Source organism: Pseudopipra pipra, chromosome 10, assembly GCF_036250125.1.
Source record: "Pseudopipra pipra isolate bDixPip1 chromosome 10, bDixPip1.hap1, whole genome shotgun sequence".
NCBI lineage: Eukaryota > Metazoa > Chordata > Aves > Passeriformes > Pipridae > Pseudopipra > Pseudopipra pipra.
In genome coordinates this window covers 14,359,859-14,383,430 of record NC_087558.1, presented here as the reverse complement: position 1 = coordinate 14,383,430, position 23,572 = coordinate 14,359,859, and the positions used below count along the sequence as shown (strand labels likewise).

Below are 23,572 nucleotides of genomic sequence, written 5' to 3'. Positions count from 1 at the left end.
CCTGCATAGAGCTTCAAGCCTTGTTTTACTTTTTAAAATATCAACAAGACAGAGTTTCCAGCTGCTGCATCTTCAGGCTGAATAGATTACCCCCCACACCTGTAATTACATGCCCTCTAACCTGATGGGTGTCTGATTTATTTGGGCACAGTAGTGAAGGGTCAGATTACATTGCAGGAGAAGAGCTGAAGCAATTTCTGACATAATTCCAGCATGAGACATGATATATATTTCAGGAAGAATGTTTCCTGTCAACAGGTGGATCTATTTCTGGAGCAGTGGAAGGAATGCCTCTTTGGTTCTTGGGTTTTAATTAGCATTCCACTGATCTTCATATGTTTAATACGTAGTTCAACTCAGTCTCTCACAAATGATGTTTGTAAAACTGGCTGCTGCTTTTCTGTCCTATGCAAGGAGACAAAAAGGCTTTATCTGTCACATACAAACAGAGCTGCCTCTTGCCCTCTTTAAAAATCTTTTTGGGGTGTGGCAGATGAACAGCAGAGGTAACATGCAAACAAGGTCTCTCCCCAGTCAGGTTTTGAGTCATGGTTTTGTAGTTTTTAGAATGATGACAAGACTAATCTTTTACGTATAAAATCATATTTCTACTTCCCTGGTCTGTGCAGGTAAGCCTCAAAATATAACTTCTGTGCTGGTGTTTTCTTTCTTGCTCTCTTGTTTCTTTTTTCTTTTCTTTTTTTTCCCCTTCTACTTTTATTTTCTCCTTGGCCTGATCTATGTCCTTCCTCTCTGCTGAGTTACGCTCTCTCTCCTCTGTTCTTTTTGTCTGTCTTTTATTAAGTGCCAAGTATTATCTCCCTCTATATAAAGAGCAATTTGATATATTTTACTTCAGAAGCAAGTGCTGTTTGACCAAACGCCACCGTGTTACCAAAAAAGCAGAGAAGTGACTCTTTCTTCCTAACAAATACAATGAATTCTGGCCATTGCCTGGCTTTTAAACTGTAGTAATAAAGACATAGTGTTTAATGGTTATGTCCAAAGTAGCAATGCTGTGATTTTTCTAAACCTTTTTAGCTATCCTGGTAATATCTGTATAATACAAGACAAGAACAGGCGTATACTAGCTTAGTTTATGCTGTGTGACTAAAGAGTAAAATATAGATTTAATATGTGACATCATTCTACATCTTTATTACTCTTTCTATATTGGAGTAGTGTTATTTATTCATTAGGACTTCAGTGAAAAGGACCAATGTGTCTTTCACTGCCTGTTGCAATAAAAAGATGAAATATTGTGTCAGTATTCATGTAGTCATGATATTTTTAATGACTTACATTGATAATAACAGATAAAACTAAGCTTAGATAAAGCAATGGAAAATATATCTGACTTCTACTTTATTTAGACAAATTGTAAGCATTGCAAAGGGTTCTATAATACTTTTTTGTTAATCCTCTGTTCAAATGAATTCTGCATTTGTGTGGTTTGGAATATGTACAGTGTTAAGAACTAATACTGGTGCTGTAAGCCATATTTTAATAATGATCACATTTAAATTATATTTGCCTGTTTTACTGGTCTGAAGAACACGGATAAATGCCCTTTCCCTCACAGTGTGTCTGCACTCATTTACTCTGCTTCCTCAGCTCCATTTCTGGTCACCTTTTGTGTGTTTAAGGCCCTTGTATTCAGAATGGTAGTTGGGAAAGGAAACCCCTGGGGCTCTTTGCTTCTGTGTAATACTTACAGCTACATGTACACTCAAATATGTGGAGATGTCCATCTGTATTGCACTTATATAATTATAAAGATTGTGTATACTTTACATTGCATGTCATCTGAAAAATCTTTTCAGCTGTGGGATAATCAATTCCAACTTTGTTAACTAATAGGATTTAAGTAATGGGAACCTTCCACATTACCATTGCTCTCCCATTTACAGATGGCAAGAGAGACAACAGAATAATCACAACCACAGTGTGTTATGGATAGCAAAAGGAAAATATTTCAATTGTAGCACAGAGGCATTGATGTAGGTTGTTGTTTATCAGGAAATCACATGAAGTCCACCCTTCCACAAAGGATTGCCTACAGGGCAAAAGATTTTCAATGAATTGCAGCTGCTGTTGAGCACTTTATTGACTGGCATATCAGTGGAGAAGTTCTGTGGATTTGTGATGAGCCAGTGTTGTTCTCAAAGTGAAAAGCCTCAAACTTGCCCATACATTCAGAGAGAATGAATGGTTTCAGTTCCTAGGATGAGACAGGCAACAGACAAAAGCAACATAACAATGCTATAAACAACCTCAGCTGTTTGAAGCAGTTCTCTTTTATCCTTAAATGATGGAATTTTCTAATGAAAAGTGACAGAGGGAATACAGATAAAAGACTAATGCTCTGTTGGTTTTGATGAGACATGTTTCCAGTGTGTCTTATAAAAGAAAATCAAGCAGAAATAAATAGGCACCATAACAGTAAGGTGAGAGTGTGTGTGTGTGTGTGTGTGTGTGTGTGTGTTGGGGGAATCTTACAAGGGGAGATCTTGGGTTATTCATAGCTGCAAAAATTTTGTATGTGGAGATAGACTTCCTCAGTAAAGAAATACACCACAAATCACACTCAGAAATAGCAATAAAAGCCTTATAGAAAAAAAAAAGTGTATATCTAACTACTTTAATTATAGATGTCAAGACGGAACAGATGGAGAGGACCAGGAAGGAAATGGAGTCAAGGCGGAGGGGATACTACACTAGATGAGCTGAAGACTAAAGTAAGCATTCACATCCTGCTTGAAAACCCACTGCAGTCATAAATGTCTATCAAATGACTCAAGTAAGCTTTAGCACTGTAGTTAGCTCCATTTGCTGGCAAGTTACCAAGCTGTATATTTACATATTCTGCAAAAATAGAGCTTATGCTGTCCTGTAGTACAATCTTGATAGGGAAGTTGTTGCTGTACCTTAAAAAAATAACAAACAGTTAAAAGACTGAAATTAAAATGGTCCTCAGCCATTTAAAATTTAAGTCCTGCAGTAGTAATTCAAGGAATTCTATTAATCATATCAAGCTTTCTGATAGACAATATTGGTGGAAATACCTTTCTCATCAAAACCACATTCAGTTATTGCAGGAGAGAGAGAGAAAATAAAGCTTTGTATAAATTTGCTATTGGAGCTGCCAATTTTATAGTAGCTGTGATTCTTTAGGAATGGAAGACATAATGACTAAATAAAATAAAACAAGATGTCTGAAATAGAAAAAGTCCTTCTAGATTATTATGCCTTTAGACAATAATTGCTTCAGATGTTCTGCTAAAACAAGACATACAGGCGTAAAGACAGACCTCATCATAATCATCATGTTCTGTAAAGGACTATTTTAATGGAAGAAAACTATAGCATGAGTGAGAAAAACATCCACTTTAAAAAAACCATTAGTGCCAAATTAATCAAGATAATTAAAGCTAGACTAAAATCCAGGAAGAAGTTGTATTTTCTTAGTGCATAAAATGAGCTAACCTCAAGTTAAACATTTGTTATGATCTCTACTGCTACTTCTGTTATGTCTGCTCTTGGTCCAAGAATCCCAAAGACCACCACCACTAATACAAAAGGAACAGAGAATAAAAGTAATAATTAAATAATAAAAGTAATAATTAAAGCCCTGTAACACAGCCTCCTAGTGTGTATGCCTATCGATGGCTGGATAAAAAAAGGAAGAAAGAGCCTCTGTGATACACATTATTTATTTATTTGGGAGTTTGTCACAATTTTTTCATGCTGCCTGACAAAAAGTGAGCAAAGCCAGATAACCTAGAGAATGGGGAGTGTGCTACAGTGTACGTTGCAAATCTGTTGTTTCTTGCTTTAGAAATTAGAAATGTTAGAAAATTTTGAAGACATGTTTACTGTGAGTTCTGACAATGAAAGAGAAGGGGCAGTGGCTGTGCTTGTGTGTGGAAGCTTCTTTTTCCTGACCCAGTCAGTGCTCATCAGTCATTATTTTCTGGGTATCTGCTGCTGGGTACACATGGTGCTGACTTTAAAACCCATTGTGAGAATGCCTTGGAACAAAGTGAAGTTGTTGATATTTTTTACCAGGATTTTGTGGTGTATGATGATTTGTTGTAAGTGCTATATATAGTTGCTATACATTAGCTAAACAGTAAATTCTAATTCATTTAGAAATTCAGGAAAATTTAGTTAATTACATAAACTCACACTTTATCTTCGGTGTGCATTTAGCAAGGTGGATTTTTCTTCTGTTTTGTTTTTCCTCTTGTGCTGGGAATAACTTTGAGTCTGACTATTACACATTGCAGATTCAGACCTACCTGACTTTTTGCCCCTCCATAGCAGGAGCAACAAAATGAAAGTGGTAAACTGAGGGGCAGTACTTACAGATTCCATTATGTCTCCAGGCACAGCACTGAGTAAATGGGTAATTTGTCCCACACCAACAGCACCTCCAGCAGTCCAGGTTACTCCTTTGAGTCACCCAATGAATCATAATTCCACTTCTACTTCCATTGCTTGAGCAGGAGGAAGAGCAATTTACTCCGATCTCTACCTGCAGCACATAGGATGCAACTTCTGACAGTAGAAGAGGGAACAGAGTAACATTTTTTTGTTAATTCTCTGCTCTCTCTTCCCTCTGCTCTTTTGGAAAATCAATATTTTCTTCCTTCAAGCCAAGAGTGGAGGTTGGGATATTCAGTATTTCACTGATTCCAAACAGTGTGGTCCAGCTTACTTGGCAAGTGATGAGACGAAGAAGTTTAAAGGATAATATTTTTTGTTCATTTTGGTTAGGAGTAATAGTAATGATAATAGTTTGTGCTCGAGATGGAATAACTCCAAAAATATTATGGGCAATTAAGAACTTCTTGTTGATAGACACCTGTCAAGAAAGTGATAAATAGCACCATACTTTGTGAATAATTTGTCTTCATTTCTTTTCTGTTCAATGACAGGATGAGGATGATAGAATTTTAACTTATTTACATATATGATGTTTAGGCCTGTAGGAATGTAGTGCTGCACTTTTTCACTTCTTAGTTGTTTTTTTTCTGTTTATCAGAGTAAGAATAATTAATTTCATGGTGTGTTACTTTTGGCTGGACAGGTGTCTCATTTCAGGAAATAACTTTTAAACATATAACCTCTTTAGTGGTGTTACCAAAGTCAGATTTTGTTGAAATAAACTTATAATACTTGTAAGATTAATGCTCGACAACATTGAGACTGTAATGATAATGTTATAGGTGAATGGTATAAGTGTAAATTTATTCAATAGAGATCATTCAGACTGGATTGTAGAGTATATGAACTATGAATAAGGGCATACAAAGGGCTATAGAAATTGGATTTTTTAGGATAGAACATATTTGAGTATAGTGGTTTCAGTGGTATGAGACCTCTATATCTGATCCATCTTATTCTTTCCAAGAAAATGAGTGAACATTATGGTTGGAGTTTTTCTTTATGTTGATAATAGTATTTTTAGCTCTACTAGCAAGCATACAGTATTGGCTATAACAACTTTAAGAACCATCATATGATTAAGACACCTAATTCCAGATGTGCTGTAAGTTTTGCTTGACATGAAATGTCTGCCATTACATAGCTCAATACCTCAGTGGATGTTCCTTCTGGAATTCCCCTATGTCAGCTTGTGGTTTTCTACATGCACTAGCAGAAGGCTTCCAAGTTCAGCCAAACTTGTTCTTTCACCACTTTCCAACAAAAGTCACTTAATTTTTTCTTATGTCTCTAAGCAGAGAATGATCTGCCAAGTTTATTAGGAAAATTGCAATTATGAGCACTGAAACCACAAGTTGAAATTCCTTTATTATATTTTAAAAGCTTTAGAATCAAACTTACTTGATTCCCATCCTTTTCTTTACATCATCTAGAATATATTTTCTTGGTTTTTTCCCTGCTAAATGGAATCTGAGTCCTCTTACAGCTCATATTACTGGTGAGGGGTGTGATTTGTCTACAGATTTTCTCCTTTTTTACCACTGACCGATTTGCTTTATTTTTTATTTACTGAACTGTAAAGAAACTTGTATGATCTTTTGCAAACTATCATCAGTACGTGGATTAGCTTTGACCACAAAACAGCTCAAAAAGAAAATTCTTTCTGTCTGCTAAACAAAAAATCCAGTACTAAAAGAGACCTTTCATTTCATTACTGCATTTTCATGAACTACTTCAATCTCCTTATGTGTGCTTTATCAAATCCCATTTTACAGATTGCTAAACAGAATGCCTTTCTGTGTCTATTCTTTCAGACTGATCACTTGTTCCTTTGAATATTTTCCGTGATTACATTATTCTTTCATCATGTAGTCTCTGCTTCAAATGCTTTATTGAACTTATCCTTATGTGTCCCTGTTTCTTCCTATATCTACACAGAAGTGGAAGATCTGCACATTTATTTGAATGGTTTTTAAGTGATCTTCATTCTTCTTCACCTTCATGTACCAGTTGCTTCATCTTTATTATCTAAGCATATATCTGTTGCTACCCTCCCATATAATCCTCTAATAGCATAGTTTCATCCTGGTTGGGGTGTGAACACCTCAGGTCAGTGACCTACCAATGCTGTATCAAGCGCACTTCTAAGCACAATGGTAGCTCTGAAGAAGCAACAGTCACATCCTGTATGAATCAAGTGGTTCAGGGCTCATCAGTGTTATGATGATGAATGAGGATAGAAATTTCTATGTTTCTTGGCATTACAGCAACTGTCACTATATGGAAAGAATAATTCCATAAGTTTCACCAAACAGACCTGTAAACCATAACTATGGTAGTAACAGAGGAAACATAAAACCTTAGCAGCTTTGGAACGGAGCCAATCATAAATACATACAAATGGTCTGTTCCAGCTCAGGGAAAAAGAAAAAAAAAAGCTATTTCATAGTGCTATCAGTCACATTAATATACCCCAAAAGTATAAAAATATGACAAGCTGAGCATTTTTGATTCTCTTCTTAGAAACTATATCTGTAGTATCCAAGATGCTGTTGTAGACCTACACTTCAGTAACATGTCACAAAAATTTTTACTTTCAAATCTGAAAGCTGAACTGAAAATATTTCTCTACTGAAATATTAGACCAAATTTGTTCTTAGTGTTTCTCTTACATGGGGAGAATATGAATATGGGAAGAATATGGGTCTTTTTAAGTCATTGAGGCTATGTACTCACTTGTGATGATGTAAGAATTTTGTCCAAGTGGAGTCACATTGATTTTTTGAAGGATAGAACTGAATTCTTTCTATGACTGCCTGCAGTGAAAGCAGAGTTCATGGTGGTTTATTGATTAAAGGTTTGTTTCTGTTTTCTATTCAAGGTGTAGATTAGGAGAGAGTGGAAGCATAGCAAGGTGTGAATGAGGTGGTTTGCCTGAGGTTACTTTTGTAATTTATGTAGATTGCATCAGGGGAGACTCTCGAAACCTTTTTCTCCTTATGTTTATAAGATTTTTATTCTGCACATAGTAAGATCTATTTTGGTTTTCAGCTGCATCAGGAGGGTTGTGCCATAATATATGGAGATGCTCCATTGACACCACAGGCACGACTGAATTATTGGAGGTGTCTGTGAAAAGCTCTTTAGAAAATGAGTCTCTGCAGGCTGTAGAGATGTATATCAAAGGAACATGGTATGTAACTTGGAGGTATTTAAAACTTGGCAGAACAAAGCCATGACAAACCTGATGTTTTGAACAGAGATAGGCCTAAATAACATTTTGTGCTCATTTAAATCTGAATTATCCTATGATTCAACTACATTTATTTTGAAAACAAACATCCCTTCTGTCATCATAGGAATTCAGTTTAAGAGTTTCCAGCTAAACATGTCTATCAGATGGTACATTTTCACTTCAGGAAAATGCTTCTATTTTTAAAAAATATTTCCTCCCCACCTCACACCCCCCCCCCCCCAAAAAAAAAAAAAAAAGAAAATCAGTCAAATACACTCTCTGTGAATTCCTCCTCTGTTGCAGAAAGTCTGTAATGTCTACAGAAAGGGTTTGAAAGGGAAGATGCTGAATGTTGCTTGAACTATCAATTCACACAGATGTGCTGATGGAGTAGTTAGCTGGAGGCAGAAGCTGGTACCTAGTGATGAGAAACAGAGGCCAGAGATTAATGAAAAACAAGAAAACAGCAGAGAGCCATTCACTGTCACATCAGGAAAAACAAATGTTGTTCATTACTGGGGACAGGCAGAAAAAGAAATTGTTGGTAGCTGACATGAACTATTCAACTTCTTACTGGCTTTGACTTTTAGGTGTAATGGTTGAGAGGATGTAGAGTGCCCCAGGTGGGGGTCCCATAATAGTTAGTTGAGACTTCTGTTTAGTAATGATGATAATTTAGTAGCATCTAGAGACAGAGTTGATGTGAAATAAAAGCTTGGTTATATTTTAATTTGTCATGCTCTAGCACAGGTTACATTACATTGCTTCAGAGACTGTCTTCCAGTTTTATTCAGTCAGGAGGAATTTTAAACATATGTATATTCCTCAATTCAACTGTATGAAACTGTCTGTGAAAAACCGAAAAATAGTGATGCTTCAGCAAATGAAGCTGCCCTAAATGAGTTTTCTGTACATGTTCTTGCTAGCAACAAGCAGAACACAGTTTGCTGTGGTAGGTAGGTAGGTATTCCCTGGGTAATGTGTAATTTGTACATCCTAGGCAATGAATCTACAGTGTCATCATTGTGCTTTGTTAGTTTGGTGGGACAGTAGCAGTAGAAAAGAGCTCAGTCTATATCTACACGTGCTAATTCATGTTATAGTCATGTCTTCTTGATACAGTTCTTTAGTCAAAAGATGTGGGGTAGATGACATAGGGAGAAAAGCATAATAATAACTAAGAGCATTTGGAAATTTGTTGAAGATTTTATTGGTTCCAGTTTTCAGACTTTTTTTTTTTTTTAATAATGAAAGTCCAGGAATGACAGTATGGTAAGCAGATTCCTGTGATGAGAAAAAGTTAAACACATTGCTGTTTATAAAAAATTACAGAATATGAATACTGACCACCACCCTCCTCCTTTGTTAGCTTCAGATAGCCAGCTGCCCTACTTGATGGTGAATTTGACTGAATATCTGCCTTTGTGAGTTAGTTTTCTCTGAAATGACATCAGGGGAAGTAGTTCTCGCTTTCCTGAGATAATTAGTGTGCTCTATGTGTGAGTTGTGAGTATGCCGAGGCTGTTCTGCTCATTCGGTGCGTACGTGGCTGAAGGAACAGAGGGGACAGGACAGGTGCCCTGTGCAGACACTGCTGGGCTCTGTTCTGCTCCAGCTCACAGACTGCACTGGGCTGTGCCACAGCGGCTTGAACAGAGCCCTTCTGCAAGTCTTGTATCATGTGTAAGTGGGTGTGAAGTGTTCTCGTTGCTGCAGGGTTTTTCAGGTCTGTTTGCCCTCAGGATGTGATTACAGTGATGCAATTTGTAAAGAAAATGTATCATTCCGGCATTCAGCCTCTGTAGGTAGTGCAGGGGATTTCCATTAGTTCATTAATATCTGCGGTGAGAAAATATTAGATTGGTGTTTTTTACCTACAGTTTTCATCAGGTTCTGGATGGAACCCAAGGTATTGGTCATGGCATATAATTTGGTACATTTTGGAGCCAGCACAGCACATGAATTTCCCTTCTGACTGCTGCAAATTAGCCACAGCTGAGGTTTGCAAAGGCAATTTGCTGGAAATTCCAAAGGATAAATGAAAAAAAGGGAGCCAGTTTCTGCGTGGTATTTCTGCAGGAGAATTGGGGTTTGGAACTTCTCTTTCAGTCCTGGGCTATGATGAGTCATTATAAAGAATAACAAGCAAGAGGAATGGGATTTGGCAATTCCTTGGCCATCTTTGAAAAGGCATCATCCTCTGCATTTTGCTAAGGTAGTTGACTACAGCAAGTGCTGTGATGGACAATTTACATTGGGCTGTGATTTTAACTTACAGACAGGATTCCAACAGACTTGCTCTGTGAGTTTCCCCCTGTTAATTTTTAGTGTCCTTTTCCCCTTAAATTATGGTGTTAGTTACACATTAACCTCAAAACATTTGTCACTGGTATTAACAGTGTAGTACTTTCAGTTATCTGCTAATTTTCTGTTAATCTAGCAATATTTCCACCTTATTTTTGTTCAGCTGAATCTATGTTAGTGTCCTGTTTTCTTTTTATTTTTTTTTCTAAATATCTGTTAAAACATTAAAAGTAATTACCTTTTTCTCATCAGAGGATACAGCAATTTGAACATCTGGAACATATTTTTCTTTTTATGTATTCATTTTGAAGGCTTTTTCTTAAGTATTTTTTAGGCAGCTGGTCTTATAAATCATTATTATTTTAGGACTCATATATTAATTTATAGATGGATTTGGAGGCAAATCTGTGAATAAATAGGGCTCTGGAGTATAGAGTTCATTCTTCATCTGTGCACACATTGCACTATGTCATGAAAGTCCAGAATGTTGCTGTTAAGGGTAGTGGTGACGTTCATTGGTAGTTGGTATTGAAGTAGACGAAGTAGTTGAATAACTAGGTTCATAATAATCCTGTTTCTAGCATTACTTGGCCCAGTGTCATCATTAAACAGCTCTCTCTGCACTGAAGAAATTAACCAGAGGTCACATTTTCCTAGCTGGTATTTGAATTTCTTTTACCAGTTCCTTTTACTTGAAATATATATTCCTGTGGTTAAATGCGATATAATGACGTTACCAGAGAGCTAATGTTTCCAGAAAATGAGCAGTTAGTCTACAAATAATTCTTTCTATTTGAAATATAAATCTAAAAAAGAAAAAATGGAATATATGCTGAAGTATTTTTAAAATTTCATGTTAATATATACCTATTGTTTTTGAAATTATATAGTATTCTTTAAAGCCTCAAATGTGTCATTTTAATTATCTGACTAAAAAGATATATGCTTTTCTAGTGGATTAATGGATATCAAGTGTGTTTTTCATGTTTTTTCTTTTCATATATCAGGGAACTGTGGGTTATTTGTAATGATTTGTTTTTCAGAAAGATTGAACATGGTTGTTTCTTTCTAATGTTCAGTGGGTATACTTATATAAAATTGGAAGCACTAAGGATAAAGCATTGGCCAGAGGAAAATAAGGTACTAAATTAAATGAGGACTTGGTAATGAACTGGAAAATTAAGAATTTGGACTATAAATCATTCCTTTTACTATGACCCTGAATGTATACACCTTTTGGAAATCACAAGGACCAAAACAAGAGCCAAAAAAAGATTTAAAATATCCCTGTGTCACACCTAATCAAAACAGCATTCTTTTTTAATGTTATCGTATTTTATTGAACACCTCCGCAAAGATATTAGAAATATGCCATGTTTTTAACATTAAGGTTAGATTATATTTGGTAGACTCAAGATTGACCTTATGTTCTGTATTTAATCATGTCTATAAGTAGTTATTTCCTTCATGAGCACGTTCATTAACAATTTAGGAGCTACAGCTGCCTTGAGAGGAAGGGACCCAGAGTTTTTTGTAGTTTTCTTATGGCCTTATTTTCTCCTTTGGAGTCTTATTTTGAATTTCCTTGAGCTCCAAATCCTACTGCTGCTTTTGAGAGCTCCAGAGAAGGTATAAAGATAGAATCAGGTCTTTTGTGAAACCTTATGTATTTCCTAATGCTGAGAGCTAGAATTTGGGTTGTAATTACATAGCTGTCTTTTCTGCAATGGAGTATTGAACATGTACTAAACTACCAGTGCTGTGCACAGTAAGTACTGTTCTGTAGTTTAAAGCTGCAGCATTTAGAGTTAATTCATTACTCTCAATTTTTCTTCCCTAATGACATAACCTTTCAGAAGTAGCCTCTTTGCATCGCTTTTATACTCTAAAAGAAAGTTTGCTACCAGAGAATTGGATTTTCAGTATGATCAATAAAACTAAGACTAAACTGCTCATGGATCACATAATTCGCTCCTCTTTTCTCCACTGCTTTATCACTCTTTAGAAGTCCCTTGAGTAGACTAAGACACCCAACCAGGAAAAGCAAATGTAAGTATCTCATGTATAAGCTGGTATATGGCAGGAACTGTCTGTCCATGATGGAATTTCACAATATTACTGAGATCTAGAATGGGGTACCTCTGTTTTGGTGAGCGAAAGTGTTATTTAGAAAACTAAGGATCCCTAAGGATCCTGGTATTAAGATACATATGTAAAAAGTGAGAGTCCTGGATTCAAATTAATTTTTGGTGACTGAAGTAGGAACTGGAATGTGAATCTTTCTCCATTTCACATTTCAGTGCCAAGTGACCACCCTGCTACTCATGTATGGCCACTTGGCTACTCCGGGAAAATGCTCCTATTCTGTCAAAATATTGCAATATTTATTGTCATCGCTGGAGTGTCATCTTCCCCAAGTGACTGCCTGTGAAAGTAGAAGGCTTTGCTTTGCAAATAAAGCATTTTAACTGTATATGTCTTGATTTCTTATATCCAAGGCAAAAATATAAATAAATATTTAGTCTTTTTGATTTACAATTTTGCATAATTCAGGGTAAAATGAAAAGTATTCCCTGAAAGCAGTAGGTGAGATAATAACTTTAGGGAAAGCTTTTTCATTGTTTTATGACAATCTTTAGACTTTAGACACAGCTCTTTTTTGTGTCTGTGGTGGGCAGGCCAAGGGGAAGGCTATGTTGTAGCAAGAAGTGGCATTAGGAGAAAGATGAGCCTGGGCTTCATCTGGAGCTTGTTAAATCCTCACTGTTGAAAGTCTCTAATAACAGGTCTGAGCAGGAATTCATAATACATGGTCTGTGTAGCCCTGGTGCTGTGTGACCACATTCTGAGAAGTGGAGGTCTAAGCTGCTGGCTGGATTTCTCCATTTGGGAAGGGGCAGGTGCTGACTGGGACTGTGTCCCTTTGCATGGGAGCAGGTGACCAGCAGGTGACCAGCAGCCTGCAGAAACCAAGGGCAGGCTGAGGCAGCTGGACTGGAGAGAAATCTACCTGAAGCAGCATAAATACTCTTGCTGATCCTGCCCTGGGACAAAGGGATGAATTACATCAGCTCTTGAGGGGACTTTTAACCCTGTTTTCCATCAGGATTCCATGAGTAAAACTTTAATTTTTCTCTAAATGCTGTAAAAATCACAATAAGGTAACTACTGAACACTGATTCTCTGATAGCTGCATGTCTCCTCTAGATGTAAATGCAGTAACTTTCTAACCAATAACAAAACCAGAAGGGGAAACTACTGAAGAAATTGGCCAGAGGACAGTGAAAGGCCAGAATATGAGGTTACTGCTATTGTCTTTTTTTTTTGTTTAAAAACACTTCCATCTCCAGCTAAATTGGTCTGTGGCAATGTCTACATTAAGATTATCACTTGTGCAAACAGTTCTTTTGCTAAGCTATTATAGTGAGAGATAACAGTATAGATAACTTTGCGTGGGAGAAGTCTCTCAGAATTGAGTCTAATTATTTACTTATCTTTCAGTGAGATAATAGTGCAAGAGTTCATACTTGTTTGCTAAAATAATAATTTGAGTTGTCATCTTGCTTCTAACCTATTAGCTATTATTTCTAATATCTGGGATAGTTTTCCGTGTTTGACTTCTAACTGGACTGAATTCTGTCAGTACAGATATTCCTTAGTCTTGGATGCCTCATTCAGGAAAGTATGAAAGACCTTTTAAGATCAGAAAATAATCAGAAAGATCAAATACTTTCTTGCTAGGAGAAAGTATAAATATGAGCCCAGATTTAAAAAGATAGTATAAAGTCAGCATGTTCACCCCCCTCAAATAATACATCAAATATTAAAATTAAGAACAGAATATTGGAAAGAAAAAGGAAAAAAACCCCTGAAGATCACAGCCTATTTATCAGATGTATATATAACAGTATTCCTGATTAAATGATTCAGCTGTCAGACCTGAAAGATACCAGTACATCTGGAGCTTGGCCCCATCTTTTACAGGTCAGCTACAGGATTTATTCTAGTCACTGCTGTGTTGTCATGTTGAACATGTTCTGCTCACAAAACATTGGCAAGCTCTGGCTTTGAGAAGCCCCTCTGAAATTAATGCAAACACAGCTTGCAGTGGTTTATGGCTCATTTCACTGGGATGGCAAAAATCATCCTGCTGACCCAGAATAACTACCAAGAGATGCTCTAGAAAATGAAGCATTTGTGACTTGTGCTGACACAATTTTACATCCATTTAACATCAAAACTGTGTGTTTTTTCTAGCCCAGTTCTCTGAATGTTGTGCCTTTCTTTAAATATGCCTCAGTAGTAGAAATAATAATAAAACTAAAATTTAGCAAAGATGCATATATGCACTGGAAACGGTCTCCAGAGGAAAGTATGTATGTTATGACTTTCTGAGCTCTCTGATTTTTGTGTTTCTTTTGTGTTTTTTTATTTACAAATGTTACCTTGCTTAATGTCTGGCAAATCTAAGACTGGCTGTCTCCTCCTGAGTCTGCCAGGTTGTATAATCAGTCTCCAAGTAGGTCTAGCACCTTCTAGCATCTTTCCCAGAGCGTTTGACAGAGAATTGTGTTCTATAAAGTTTACCCGTCCCTTAAGGGGACTAGTGTTTGCTAAACCAACATGAAATTACTTTTTCTCCAACCATACTTTAATAATGAAGTAAAGTCAAGTTCATTGTAATCAAACACAAAGCAAACAAATTCTCTTATGCTTGGAAGCAGGTGCTATGCAGGGAAACAGCAATAGCTGCCTGCAGCTTTGGTTTAGCTTCAAGTTGTTTTCTTTGGACTGATAACTGAACTACCAGGATGATCTGCTCAGGTGTCAGAAATGGAAGTGATTCTTGGATAATTTGCCTCTTTCAGCCACTCTGTTTTCATGTTAAAATCCTTTTTGGAAACAAAGTCTTCCTTTATCTGTTCCCCATCTTCCTGGGGATCTCACGAGAGTGAGTGCATCTTTAGGGACTGAGGGTTACTCTGACTCTTGATAATTAAATTCAGCAATAAAGTAAGATTTAACCTGTCTACTAATGAATTATCACTCTTGTGCTGGTAGGACTTGATGTGCAAAGGTCCTTTGAATGCCACTTCCTGATGACAGAGGTAAGAAAATTTAAATGTATCCAAATACATGTGTATTTGGATACATACTTCTAAGTGAGTATATATTTCCTGGCATTTGTAGCACTGGATATGTTTTCTGTAAATGGAGGAAAAAAAGAGTAGAGGCTTCTACCTTGTTTTAGGCACTGACTGAAAATCAGATAATAAAGTACTGTATTCTAATGCTTTCCCATTTTATCTTAGTGACAGTCATTGTTTTAGAAAAATCTGGACTAAAAGCTTTTCAAAAAATCTATTTTCAAGCAGTTATTTACTAATGTTTCCAATTATATTACATCCTCAGCTTTAGCTGGGCAAGAAGGGGGAAAAAAGATGAATGGCAACTAACTGAAATGAAATGTTCTTTCTAATTACATAATGCTAGAAATGAAAATGATTTGTTATGTTGTGACTTTAAGTCTTCATTTCAGTTCCAATAAACCTTTCATAAAAATCTCCTTATTCTGAAAGAGATTTGTTATAGCAGTGTAGAAGAACAGTTTATTTTTAACAAATAAGATGCAAAAACCTATGAGGACTCTGAGAGCATAAGACATGATTCAACAAATCCCTACTTTCTTCAAGAGAGGAGAAGCTCCTAAGGGCTCAAAAAGATTTCAACACTAGTCACTTCTCCCTCATGTCCACAGGAAGGCAGGATTTCTGTATCTGGGGCTTGTGTTTTTTCAGTACTTCCCTTATAACATCTTAGTGCTTCATGGCCTCATGAACTTGGCAGTGTCACTGCCATTCTGCAGACACTCTTTTTGCATTTAAAACAAGCTGGTTTTCAGGAAGTGGTTACAGACGCCCCAAAAGTTTGTTAGAAATTTAGATGCCCCCCGCTGATCTTTTAATGTCTGTCTTTTTTGTGGGACAGTAACACCTGTAGAAATTCAACATACTGAAGGGGTTTATACTTCACAGTGTGTAGTAACTGGAGTGTCTTTGTGGGCTTTAAGTTTTGATCTGGTAATGCAACTGAAGGATAAATATGTAAAGCAGAAGAGAAAGGGAATCATTCATTAAGGATAGGTTAAGTGGACTCCTGGTTATTCTTCTTTTTTTTTTTTTTTTTGTTGTTATCTTCTCAAGCTTTTGGAATATTAAAAAAAATGTATTAACTCATTTTATTGTACTTTCTTCTCCAACAGATGAGTCCTACAAAGTTAACATTTACAGTTTAGGCTCTTACCACTTAGAACAACTCCAGTGTTTGCCATGTAGCATTTCCCAGGCTACATACACTTGTTTGATGCTCGAAGCTGTAGGAGAAAAGTGTAGTGAAGCTTTAGAGCTGAGTGTCTATCCCACACTAATTTTGACAAATCATATTTCATCAGATCACTGAAAAGTCTACCACTAACTCTTGGGCTGGTCTCTGTCATGTGCCAACTCACTTTCCTGAATCCACATTTAACCTCTGGGAAATACAGTACTGCAGAACGCAAGAAGACTGAAAACATCTGAAATATTAGGAACTACTTGTCTTAAAAAACAAAATCTTAGTCTATGACTTGCATCTGAAACAGCTGCTTTTCTGTCTATGTAATTTGGTGAGCAGAGGGCATGCAGAAAATTCTCAATATTGATGTATGTAAGATATATTTGTACGTATCTCTTTTGGAACCCTCCTGGAAAATCTTTTGGATTTGTGGTTTGCCTGTGGTTTGAACTGTGGTTGCTTTTGCCTAATGGGTCTAAAATGCTAATTATCACCCAAACCAATAATTGCAAGGAGTTTTAAGTGTCCTGTCTGGAAAAAAAAACAACCAACAAATCAACCAAAAAAACCCAAACCAAAACAAAAAAAACCACCAGCTAGGTCAAAGGGGGAGATGGAGCACAGCTGTTGAAGGAAACAATGTACAAGATCAAACTCATCCTCTTTTCATTTATTTCTGTCATTCTAGACTGAATTTCCTAGAGCTTGTTTATAAGCAGTATAAGGTTTTGCATTTTCATTTCTCAGTATAGTAAGGGAAACTTTAACCTTTTAAATAGCATCTCAATTACAGAACTGGTTTTAAAATCCTGCCTGCTCTTCTAATAACAGTAGTAGTTAAAATCAGTGGTGGATAGACTCAATAATGTTTCAGTTACCTCAAAAAAGGTTAGACACTGTGAAAAAAACAGTATTTGCCATTTTCTGAGGTAGGCTTATACTAGGGGAAAGAACCATTTACAAGATTTAAAGAACTTTACCTAAAGGACATAATCTTCTAATTTTTAATTATCACAACAACTAAGTATGCCTATATATAGCTTCTCAGTGGTTGTTTCTAGTAGAAATTACTAATCTGAATTCATAGACTTGAAGGATATGTGTCCAGAATTAACTCTCTTTTGACAGGAAGAATATTTAAAACATCAAGAAAAACTGCTGTTGACAAGGAGCTTATTTGGTCTTTCCAAACTACTATCAATGAGATCAGAGATTATTTTCATAGAATCATAGAATGGATGGGACCTTAAATATAATCTAGTTGCATCCCCCCCTGCCAGAGTTGTTCCACCATAGCTTTTGTAACCCTTCTCTGGACTTGCTCCAACAGATCCATGTCCTTCTTATGTTGGAGACCCCTGATCTGGAAGCACTACTGCAGGTGGGGTCTCACATGAGCAGAGCAGAGGGGCAAAATCCCCTCCCTTGACCTGCTGCCCACACTACTTTGAGTGGAGCCCAGGACAGTGTTGGCTTTCTGGGCTGTGAGTGCACATTGACAGGTAGTGTTGAACATATCAACCAACACTCCCAAGTCCTTCTCCTCTGGGCTGCTCTAAATCTACTGTCTACCCAGCCTGTATCTGTGCTTGGGATTTCCCTGACCCACGTGTAGAACCTTGCACTTGGCCCTGTTGAACTTCATGAGGCTTGCACAGTCCCTCTGGGTGGCATCCCTTCCCTCCAGCGTGTTGGCTGCACCACACAGCTTCATGTAGTCAGCAAACTTGCTGAGGGTGCACAGATTGGTTATACTCTTCTAACAAATGACATCTAGCAGAAATGTGTCTGAAGGACTAAATATGTGCATACAAAAATGCAAAAAAAAAAAAAAAAGACATTTTGATAAGTCATGGCAACTCTTTGCCATCTCATTTTTACCACAAGCAATTTGTAAAGAAGCAGTTGAATTTGAGTATATCTATTCCAGGAGATAAACTTTCAACACTTTGTGGGTGGTTTTACAGCTTGGTAAGGTATGTTGAATATGAATCCTATTCTATGTGAGCTGTGGTTTGAAAAACTGAACATTTCAAAATGAATCAATTCCAAATTCTCTGTTACTTCCCTTTCCTCATTAAAGGCTTTAAGTCTTTCTTCAGAATCAGACAGATATTTTGACAAGTTTAAAAACAGAAAGCCAGTGCATGAGAAAAAATATTTTTGTTCTTGTTAAAATTGTCTTGCTAAGTAAATATTGATCAGATGTTGCAAAACCCTGTGGCTGAATTCATTCCATTTGAGGAGGAGGGAGGAGGAAAGAACTGCCTCAGGCTACTGTAGCTTATAAAACAATGATGAGCAAAATAGGCATGTACTGTACTTTCAGCCAGGATGCTGGTACAAAAAAAAAAAAAAGGAGTTTTGAGAAAAGTCCTTTGAACCTATGAAATTCTCTCTCCATCTTGCAGGTTTATTGATTAGGTCCACTCCAGCTGCAGATGAAGCCTGCAGGGGAAGAAGCAGATCTTCAGTCTGCCTCTGCAGATCTGCTGACATTACTGGCTCTGTAAGTGATGTAGCTTCTCAGTGGTCATGGTGGGAGAGCTGTGCAAGATGAGAGTGCCTTGTTTTGTCTTCTTACTCCACGTTTTAAAAATATTTAAAAGCTTGTAAAATCTCCTGTCATATCTCACAGAGCTTAGCCACATCAAAGAGCTGGTTTCCAACAAAAGCTTTGAGCTATGCCAGGCTGGGATTCCTACCAGCGACTTAGAGAAAAGGATGGTTAAATTACTGTTCTCCCTGAAACAGAGATGAGGTCTGCCTGTTTCCACAGAGCTTGGGGAAGGAGGATGGCTCTGGAATGTCTGGGACAGAGGAAAGGAGAAGCCTTATAATCCCTAGTTCATGAAGAGATTGGTGCTGAGGCTGAGCGGGGAGGGAGCCAGACTGAACTGACTGGGAGTGAAGAGGAAGCTGGGCTCTGTGCACATGCAATGTTTCCTTATGTTAATCTCAAGAGATTTCATGTGATACCATCAGATAGGAGGTATGTGAAAATTAGTCTGTAAAACAGTAATTGTTTGCAGGCTTACTTATTCATCCCCCATTCACCTTAGCGTAAATACTTATAATCACAGTTCCCCATATGCTATGAAACTTAGCCCAAAATACTTTGCTGTTTCTGTGTCCATTTAATTGTCTGCTTCCATGCCACTCTTTTCATGCCTCTGTGTGTAATTTTGGTCCCATATCTTTTGTAAAGGACAGAATTCTCAGCTGCTGAAGTTTGTATTGCACACTGTGATACTTCCCTGAGGTTTTTCTGCTCAAGGTCAAGCACAGCTTCTCTGTCGGTGTCCTCCAAATATCTTGGAAAGTTTCCATGTTCCTCAGCAGCTTGAGGTTCTTATTTTGAGGTAAGAGTACGTTGGCATTCATCACCATAGGCTTTGGAGAAATTTGGAACTTCTAAGTTCTAAAGCAGAATATTTTCTCCCTCTCTTCCAAATAGATGTGATTTAATTCAGAAGCCGATTATATACAACACAGCACAAAACTAATCTACAGCTTCATATTGAGTTGCAAACAAGCAAATCAGCTCTGCTTAAACACAGCCACATAGGTTTCAGGCATCTGTTATATCTAACAAGAAATTTATGGTATTAACTTCTCCTGTTGTATATTAGTATATCTCTGTATCTTTTTCCTTTTTTCTTTTTATTCTTACTGATGCATCTTTTACAAAATAAGGCATTCATTTGTGTCTTTGAACAAACATATAATGTTCAGAATCTGCTTATTTTTTTTACCCCGATATTATCTTTGAATATGCTAAGTCAAAAATGTATTACATTCCAACTGGAATTAAAGGATGGATTTACTTCCAGTTTCCTAATCTGGTTTGTTTGTAATTTATTAATGCTGACCAAGCTGAAACATCTTATTTGCTGTCTCTCTGAGCAGAAATTTTACTAAAAAGGATTCAAAAGTTCATTAGCAAAATCCTGCTTGTTTACTCAGTGCAAAAGACAGGCATTACCACAATACAAATGGGAATAGAAAAGCATTTCAGCTGTACAAGTCTACGCCACAAAATAGTTATAACACCTAATGAGTTAACGTATTTATGCTGCTGGCTGGGTAGTTATACAGAATTTTCTAGTGTCTGTGTCTGTCTCTGTATCAACAGATATATATTATTTTTTTTAAAATAGTCAGATTTTAACTTAACTCTTGAGTTGGTTCTTTGACTTCAAGTTTCTCCTGAGATCAGCAACTAATGTTGTGAAAAGGACAGAACTGTTTCAGTCTTTGATGTTGCTCTGAATATGTTTAAGCTTTTATAGTTTTTAAATTACAATTTTTTTCCTGTGCTAAATCTTTCTGTATTTAAAATCATTCCTTAATATCTTAATGACATACAAGTTGTCTGGAAGTCTCTACAATATAGTGGCAACAGTAAAATAACACCTAAACTAAATACAACTTGCAAGTATATAGGTAAAAATAGTGCATTAAATTAACCAGGTTTTATTATATAAAAACTTCTGTTACCTATGAAAATATTACAATTTTTTCCAGTTATGCCTTGAAAAAGAAGGCTTAGTTTGACAATAAAAAAAAAGTCACCTTCCAATCATAATTTTTTATGAGCTGTGCTTCTTATCTTGCCATCTTCCTTTAAAGTTTCAGTGCAGTCTTGAAAATCATGAGCAGTGGCCCAGTGCTGCCTCTCATCTTCTCTGTCCTCCATTTGGCTACTGGCTGTGTTTTCTCTTTTTAGCCAATCAGCTCTAAATTTTAAGGGAAGATGATTTGACTGTCCTGTTACACATTCCAAGTTTGCATCTATTTGGCATTTTCAAGATTTTTTTTTTTCTCTGTTCTTTCTTCAGTTTTCTGAAATGCATTTTGTTATTACCCTCCCTGTTCTGAGACATCCAACTGAACAGAGCCACCCCCCCTGGATTTGGTAACGATTTTTCACTGTATTTCATGGTTCTTTACCGACAATGACAGTTCAATCCAGTAATCATCTACATGGAGAAGAGTAACAAACCCAAATATGTTTTTCAGGAATTTCATCTGTTGTGAATCTTTATGCTAAACCAGTTTTGTTTTAAAAGAAACAATTCTTCCTATTGAGTTCCTGTGCTTCATAAATCCTCCGATCAATATCTAATAAATAAATAATGACACAGCATTAGATTAGCTCCAAGGAAGGATTAGTACTAGGATTAGTATTAGGAATAATGTCTGCAGTAACTAATCACTTGTAATTATAGAAAAGAAACTGATCTAAAACGTGGAACTCATAGAAACTGTAAAGTCCTAGACATCAGATTTGTGACAATCTTAACATGAGACCTGAATAATCCACAGGAAACAATAAATGCTATTGTAAAGAAAGATGTGACCAAACATTAGATATCACACAAAATGTTAATAACTTTTTCAGAAATTCCTTCAAGGCAGAAAAATTAAGCTTATTTTGACAGTTCTACAAGCATTTCCCGTGTGTTATAAGTTTTGGAGAAATTTGAATTTTTAAGTGGGTTTGAGCCATCATACCTTCCTCAGCCTACTTCTGTGGAAGAAATAGGAGTTCTTCCCTGATAGAAGTTAAAAAATACAGGATATTTATAACTTTTCCAGTCAAGTTTTACATGCACTCTGATTAAACTCCTGAAAGTAATTGTCTCACTGCGTGAGCTTGCTTCTTAAAGAAGCATTTTATGGGTGCCCTTGAACCAACAGGCAGTAACATCACTCTTACTGACTGCATGGTAATAGTAGAGCTCCTTAGCTTCTTTATTTTAAATACCATTTATACAGCACAATATACAACTTGTTTTCAGCTATTATCTGATATGGAACACATACAGTAATCCCCAAGGCTGGTATCCATGTATGCTTTTTATCATTTTCAGACTCAGCATATCACTGTTTTCTGATTGCCTTATTTTTAAGGTAAATTCAGCAAGAAATGTTCCCTGAAGGTCTAAATTGTGCAGGAAGGTATTGCTTTGTTATGACAACCAGGCATCCCTTCTCACCCACATGATCCTGTCTCATTTCACCTTATTGCTTTTTTTACCTATACTTCTTACTTTTGAAATATATAGTAAAGTTTAATCTCCAGTATAAAAAGATCTTTATCTCTCTGTTTCCATTTCTTTACACTATATGTTCTGCACACACCAACCCCCATTCTCTCACCTACAAACACAAGAAAAATGGATTCTCTTGTAAATGTAAAAATTATCTTCTCATGTAGGATAGGGTTCAATTCCGGGGTCAAAGACTGACCTTTCTGGGAGTCACTGAGAGTCATCTGCCCACCTGACACTGCTTTGTTCAGCCCAGCACTGCTGATCCACACAGCAGACAACACTAGGTCTGCTGACTCATAATCATGAATGTCATTACCCACCTTTTGAATTTGTCATAAAATTAGAAAATCAAGTTGGTTTGGACTCATAATTTTGCAAACTGGGATTGTAGCCACACGATTCAGTTTTGTTTCTAAGCTTCAAGGAGCATTTAAGGCTTGTTTATCATACTTGTGCTGGCTCTCAAAGCAACCATAGTTATTTGGGAGCTGGACAGTGTGAAGACTTTGTTGTAAATCTGCTGAGATTCATAGTTTGAAATCACTGTAACTGAGAGATCTAGAGATTAATATTTTCCCTTCTTCAGAAAAAGGTATCCTTAAGGCTATGCAGTGAACTGAACAAACTTATCACTACTATGTACCGAGCCATGATATAGCAAGGATATCCTTAAGCTTTGAGAAATAGCTCTAGAAATGCATCACTAGATATTATATGAGAAAGTACACATTATAATATTCATTACAGTAGTAGAATGTGAACTGCATGTTATTGTAAAAGAAAATCCAATTTGCTGCCTGCTGCCTTCAATTTGATTTTGACAAGTGCTCAATCTTTTGCTATGTTTTGCTTTCTACATTTATCTTCCTGGGCATGTACTGTAATGTCTGCTTGGGGCAAAAACAATAATATTTTCATTTAATTTAGAGAAAAACTCATGTATTCACTGGGCTTACTAGGTACAACAATATGAAAACAAACCCCAGTTGCTAAAAATCCATTTGACAATATGAAATAGATTCTGACTTTTTAATTTAGGCATAAAACTGCAGAGAGCATATAAGGGATGCAGATTTACTGAGCTGTACCATTTATTTATGAATGGTTGCAAGGGAGTGATCTGCAAAAGCCCATATTATTTTACCAATGATGGATGAACTTAAGAGGGTATACAAAAATTTGTATTAGACCC

General features: G+C 36.6%; 1 long non-coding RNA gene across 1 annotated transcript; it reads left to right on the top strand.

Moving 5' to 3' along the window:
* Window positions 1-18,593: 18,593 nt before the first annotated feature.
* Window positions 18,594-21,231, top strand: LOC135419300 (uncharacterized). The gene is made up of 4 exons (XR_010432914.1): window positions 18,594-18,830; window positions 19,101-19,313; window positions 19,530-19,683; window positions 21,163-21,231. It is a non-coding gene; the product is annotated as an uncharacterized LOC135419300 (long non-coding RNA).
* Window positions 21,232-23,572: the final 2,341 nt, after the last annotated feature.